Consider the following 6295-nt stretch of genomic DNA (forward strand, 5'->3'; position numbering starts at 1 on the left):
TCATTTTTTCTAGCAAAAACACAGTCCTTACGTCTTTATTCTGGAAGAAGGAGATTTACTTCCTTAATAATGGGAGTCCTGATATCACGGGGGTGTGGCGTGCTGGAGTTTGCAGTGCCATTCCGTCCTAAGAGCGGTTTAATTGACAACTTGAGATTTAACATAGCGAAGCTATGAAACATCTGGGGAACTCGAGGAACGCATGTTTTTATAGCCTGAAGGCTACCAGCAATTTGATAAACATAAGATGCGGATAATTTAAATGTTTAAGCATTTAATTACTAGTGAATGGGGATGTTTTGTTTTATGTTGTGTAGCTTATTATTTCATAAGTTTTCATTTAAGCATCGGGAACAGGAGCCAACTATCTGTCTCCCAGTGTCTCTCTTCCTGGTTGTTCTTCTCCTGAAGGCAGCGCCCGGGGGAGCCCGTGTGGCTGCAGAGCAGACACTGACTCTCTGCCACCAGCGCGTTGACGAGACTCGCACCTCTCCGGCAAGACCTATCTCCTCCTGCCCCTCACCCGCCGAGCATCCATGCCCAGGAAGCCCAAGACCACGACCTGCCGGAGCTCCCTGGCTACTGCCAACAGCCAGAGACGCCATTCTGAGACCCAGAAGAGGAGAAGGACCCATCCCAACTCCCTTCATCAATTCAGACAGAAAATCTGCCAGCGACGTGGGCTTTTAAATGTCTTTATATGGGTATCCACAGGTGTACACTTTAATAAAATTGCACGTGCATGCAGCATGGCGCCATATAAACTAATTCTAAAGCCTAGCCACTTTCCTCTACTTTCACATCTGTCTCCCTCCCCACCTGCTGACCGCTCCTCCACCCGCCCCCAGCTCTCCCCTGGAAACCAGGTGGAAAATATCACAGGGGTGTGTCTGCATTTTTCTCTTCAGTCACATACACGTAAAGGTACCGCTATTTAGGCAAACCTACATCTAGAGGGGTTTTGCCTAGCCTGCCTCCAAAAGTAAGAATGGGACACGCACGTTCTTCTGAGTCTAGCTCTTCTCCTGAGGAACTCCGGACGCCCTGCTGAGCCCTGCTGCGCTCTCAGTCTTCCTTGCCTAGTCCTCGGTGTCTGCCCCCTCTGCCGGCTCTCGAGGGTTCCCAAGGCTTTGACTCCATGAGTCGGTGTCAAACAGCATCCTGCAACGGGAGACTTGCTGGGTTCATGCGTCTTCCTTGCAGGAGATGGACACCCAGTGACATCCCAGGGTCACAGGACAAGGGGATGTTCGATGGTAACAGCTGATGCAGAATAAGCTGTCACGGGAGCACGTGTGGCCGCAGGGGCCTACGTGCAGACGCTGTGACCGTGGCGAGCACAGAGCAGAGGCGTGGGAAGGGCCCCCAGCTCACCCCTTTGCAGCCCCCGCTCTCAATTCTCATTCGCTGGCTGTGGACGCGACAGTCTCCAAGTGGGAAGAAGGGTGAGACATGAACGTTAGGGGCTATATTGCTGCTGTGATTCCAAAGTCTGAATGCACTTACAAGGCTCAGCCCAGCTGCCAGCCGATCACCGCCTCAGCGCACTGCACACAAGAACCCAGCCCCGGGGCCGCCCCCCAGCGGCAGCATCACCGTGCCAGCACCCAGGACCTCGGTCCCTGCTGGACAAGCCCCCTGGGCCACCGTGCACCTGTCCCTGCCCACGATGGCAGCCTGGTGTCTTCCAGGGCAGGGCCCAGAGCCAGCCACCGTCCCCCAGAGCAGACCCCCCCCCACTGCACCCACCCCTGCTGGTTGGGTGACAGATACTCTGCAGCAGACGCTCGGCTGGGGTGCGGGGAGGGGGGTCGTGTGAGAGGCCTGGGAAGGTGACGGCAGGGACCCACCCTTCACGGGGAGGGGTGGCAGAGGGACAGGGGACAGGCTGTGGCAGGCCTTCTGCGGGAGGGGAAGTGGGGTGACAGACCACCTCGGCCAGCGCGTGCTGCACCAAAAGCGGGGAGCCAGGGAAGAGGCTGGGGCTTAGGGGGGCTGGGCTGTCCTGCAGGGCAGGGCCCCAGCAGACTGTGGGTATTCCATCAGGGTGGCGGGTTCCCCCAGGAACCCTGGCCCTTGAGCGAGTGGAAAGTCCCGGCCTGGTCAGTTCCCCACACCGGAGGAGCGGGGTGCCATCCCGGCATCATGCATCCTCCAGACCCACCCCAAGTCAGGCTGGACACGCACCGTCCCCGAGGTCACATGACTTTTAAATCTGCTCACCTATATGAAATGACAGTCGACGAGGAGACGGCACAGGGGCCAAGAGCAGGTCTCTCGCCTTCTGGCTCTCGCCCCCGATTGTCTACATCTTCATATTGAAGAGCAGTTTCCGGTTATTGACAGCAACGCTTAATCCTCCACAATCCCCGGAGAAGCAGCTAAGCGCCAACGGCAGAGTCCACGTGTCACGACAGAGGCCTCTGGGCGGGGTTGGGGGCAGCTGCTTGGTGCAGAACACTGGGGAGAAGCCAGCTCACAGCACTAATAACAGGGCGGGAAAAGAGGCTCATTAGGAGCCTGAATGGAAAATGGAAAGGCCCGCAGTTGCTGCTTAAATTCTTTTAAACTTGCACAATCCTGGGGGCATCTGAAGTGCCGAAGGGCCAGGCAAAAGTGCAGGGAGACGGACGCGCTGTGTCCAGCGTACACCTCCCAGCCTGGCCACAGCCCAGCCCCTCCCGTGTCCATCCCAGGTAAATAAGCCAAGATGGCCAAGGCCTAGGGCCGCAGACGGGCTCCTCTGAGCCCCCGCACTGCCCCCCGACGGAGGAGGCTGCAGCAGACGCCTCCCTGCAGGGAGTCCGCACTCAGAGACCTTCCTGCCGTGCAACAGGCACACTCCCTCCTTCCCAGGGGGCCCCACCACCCACCAGCCCCCTAAAACAAGTCGTTCTAATTCAGTCTCATTCTAAAATTAAGAAACATGCTGTCTGGTTCTCAAAGATTTGGCATTGCTAACTGATATGAAGAACTGACTCATTTGAAAAGGCCCTAATGCTGGGAAAGATTGAAGGCAGGAGGAGAAGGGGACAACAGAGGGTGAGATGGTTGGATGGCATCACTGACTCAATGGACATGAGTTTGAGCAAGTTCCAGGAGAGAGTGATGGACAGGGAAGGCTGGCATGCTGCAGTCCACGGAGTCTCACAGTTGGACACGACTGACTGAACTGAACTGAACTGATTGGTCACCTGATCCTCTTGGAGGACGTTGCATTTTCTTCTGTGGGCATCAGTTGATGCCCACACTTGATGCCAACTCCACACAGAGCTGCTGTGAGCTCTGTAAATATTGGGTTCAGTTCAGTTCAGTTCAGTCGCTCAGTCGTGTCCGACTCTTTGCAACCCCATGAATCGCGGCACACCAGGCCTCCCTGTCCATCACCAACTCCCAGAGTTCACCCAAACTCATGTCCATCAAGTCAGTGATGCCATCCAGCCATTTCATCCTCTGTCGTCCCCTTCTCCTCCTGCCCCCAATCCCTCCCAGCATCAGAGTCTTTTCCAGTGAGTCACCTCTTTGTATGAGGTGGCCAAAGTACTGGAGTTTCAGCTTTAGCATCAGTCCTTCCAATGAACACCCAGGACCAACCTCCTTTAGAATGGACTGGTTGGATCTCCTTGCAGTCCAAGGGACTCTCAAGAGTCTTCTCTAAGACCGCAGTTCAAAAGCATCAATTCTTTGGCGCTCAGCTTTCTTCACAGTCCAACTCTCACATCCATCATGACCACTGGAAAAACCATAGCCTTCACTAGACGGACCTTTGTTGGCAAAGTAATGTCTCCGCTTTTGAATTATGCTGTCTAGGTTGGCCATAACTTCCTTCCAAGGAGTAAGCGTCTTTTAATTTCATGGCTGCAGTCACCATCTGCAGTGATTTTGGAGCCCAAAAACATAAAGTCTGACATTGTTTCCACTGTTTCCCCATCTATTTGCCATGAAGTGATGGGACCAGATGCCATGATCTTAGTTTTCTGAATGTAGTGTCCTGGAAACAGACTGATTCCAATATTTAATATGGCAACCCACGCAGTCCTATTGTATAGCACAGGGAAGTCTGCTCAGTGTCATGTGGCAGCCAGGACCAGAGGGGAGCGTCGGGGAGAATGGACACATGTACGTATGTGGCTGAGTTCCCTCACCGTCCGCCTGAAGGCATCACAGCACTGTTCATCAGCGGGACTCCTCCGTCAAATAACAAGTTCTAAAAAGAGGAGCAATTCCAGGGTCTTCCCAGGTCGTGCAGTGGATAAGAATCCGCCAGCCAGTGCAGGAGACACAGGTTCCACTCCTGGTCTGAGAAGATCCCCCAGTTGGAGCAACTAAGCCCATGCACCACAGCCACTGAGCCTGCGCACTGGCGCCGGAGCCGCCGCCACTGAGCCTGCGCACTGGAGCCGGAGCCGCAGCCACTGAGCCTGCGCACTGGAGCCGGAGCCGCAGCCACTGAGCCTGCGCACTGGAGCCGGGCGCCGCCGCCACTGAGCCTGCGCACTGGAGCCGGGCGCCGCCGCCACTGAGCCTGCGCACTGGAGCCGGGCGCCGCCGCCACTGAGCCTGCGCACTGGAGCCGGAGCCGCAGCCACTGAGCCTGCGCACTGGAGCCGGAGCCGCAGCTACTGAGCCCACGTGCTTCCCCTCAACTCGAGAAAGCCCACGCACAGCCTGAAGACCCAGCACAGCCATCAAGAAATAGTAATTTTTAAAAAATAAAATTGATTCTTTTGTTTTTTAAAGGCAATTCCAGATTGAAATCAATAATGTGAAGGCAGGAGAATCTATGTGCCACATTTATTCCCTTCAGGACACGGGTTCCCCTAAAGCAGAAAAACACCAGAAGTGGTCTTTGGTTTGATTTTCAGATCATCAGAGTCAATAAATGGCTTTTCTGCACTTAATAGCTCACTTTATGCCTGCTGTAATGAACCCTCTGTGAGGTGAAACAGGGGTGCCAGATAATAATGCCCACACTTGATGCCAAAGCTGCCCGCGAAGGCGTCCCCTCTTTGGGTGCCAGAGGAGGACGTCAGCCCAGCTGTAACTCAGCAGCTGGAAGAAGCTTGGCCACAGGGCCGCCAGACACGTCCAAGCCCACCGGCCCACTGCGGCGCTGACCACTCCCCGCGAGGCGCGCCTGCCCTGCAGCGCTGACCACTGCCCGCAAGGCGCGCCTGCCCTCTGCGTGGAGACAGGGGACAGGAGGGGCTCCCCCTCCCCGCAACCTGCCAGACCGCCACGATTCCGTCAAGCACCCATAGACCCCACCCCCGGGGCGGGAAGGGAGGCCCCACGCCTGCCCGCCTGCACCCAGCCCATCTCTCGCCCCTGAAACACCCGTAAAATCAGGGACTCAGCACTGACCCAGGGCCGCTCCACGCCTACCTGCCCCTTGAGACCTCAGAGGCCTGTGTCTCTCCCTCCCCGAGAACAAAAGGATGGAAGGCATTCGCTTCCAAAACGCATATTCTCCAAAGTCCCGTGGGGCAGCCGGTGGCTCTGGCGGCCCCTCGCCCTCTGTTAGGGGCAGGGTAGCTGATGTCCAGCATCAGAGCTGGTGCCAACCATGCACACTGGGGCCGAGCAGGATGCGGGGGGCAGGGGCCTCCCCAGGAGCAGGAGGACCCCGCTGACTCAGCAGCAGCCATGAGGCCCACTCAGTCAGCTCCTGCTGGGGAGGACCCTGGACTCAGGCCCTGAGCTGGTGGGTTCCAGACAGCAGGCCCGGGCCTCCCCTCCCCACATGTCCCCTGAGAGCCCCCAGCGGTCCTTCAGTTTCTGCTCTACCAGCTCAAGCCCTCGGTCTCGCTTAGACCCCCAGGGTCACTCCGAGTGACGAGTGCTTTCTGTCTCACTTAAACCAAGGCCATGAGATTAGACAATCTGAGCAGCTAGACTTCTACACTGAAGCCGAAGTCAGAGGTCACGGCCCCGCCTGGTGCCCTTGATGCCCATCACGGCCGCTGTGCCCAGGAGAAGCTGCAGGAAGGGCGGCTTCCCCAGGAGTGAGAGCTCGGCCAACCCCACGCTGTAACACAGGAAAAAGGAGTGAAAAGCAATTGGGAGTCCTGCTCCCAAGTCTCGGTCTCATGGGACACTCGCTCTGCCTGGTGGAGCCTTGACCCCACGTGCCACCCAGGGGTCACCCGTCCAGGGAGGCGAGCCTCCCTCTCCCCCTTTCTTGCTCGGGAGCCACCCCCTGATGACCCCCGGGGTGGCCGGCCAGCGCCCCATGGCCCCACTGCTGCCCCCAGTTCTCCGTGCCCCAGGGAGGGGGTCAGACCCTCTGAGCAGC

At 57.2% G+C, this 6295-nt stretch overlaps 1 long non-coding RNA gene across 1 annotated transcript; it reads right to left on the minus strand.

The window, feature by feature from the left end:
* Positions 1 to 248: 248 nt before the first annotated feature.
* On the minus strand, positions 249 to 3654 carry LOC102404545. The gene is made up of 3 exons (XR_006640533.1): positions 3595 to 3654; positions 2224 to 2484; positions 249 to 1427 (listed from the first exon to the last, which is right to left on the minus strand). It is a non-coding gene; the product is annotated as an uncharacterized LOC102404545 (long non-coding RNA).
* Positions 3655 to 6295: the final 2641 nt, after the last annotated feature.

The sequence above is a fragment of the Bubalus bubalis genome, chromosome 23 (genome assembly GCF_019923935.1).
Source record: "Bubalus bubalis isolate 160015118507 breed Murrah chromosome 23, NDDB_SH_1, whole genome shotgun sequence".
Lineage (NCBI taxonomy): Eukaryota > Metazoa > Chordata > Mammalia > Artiodactyla > Bovidae > Bubalus > Bubalus bubalis.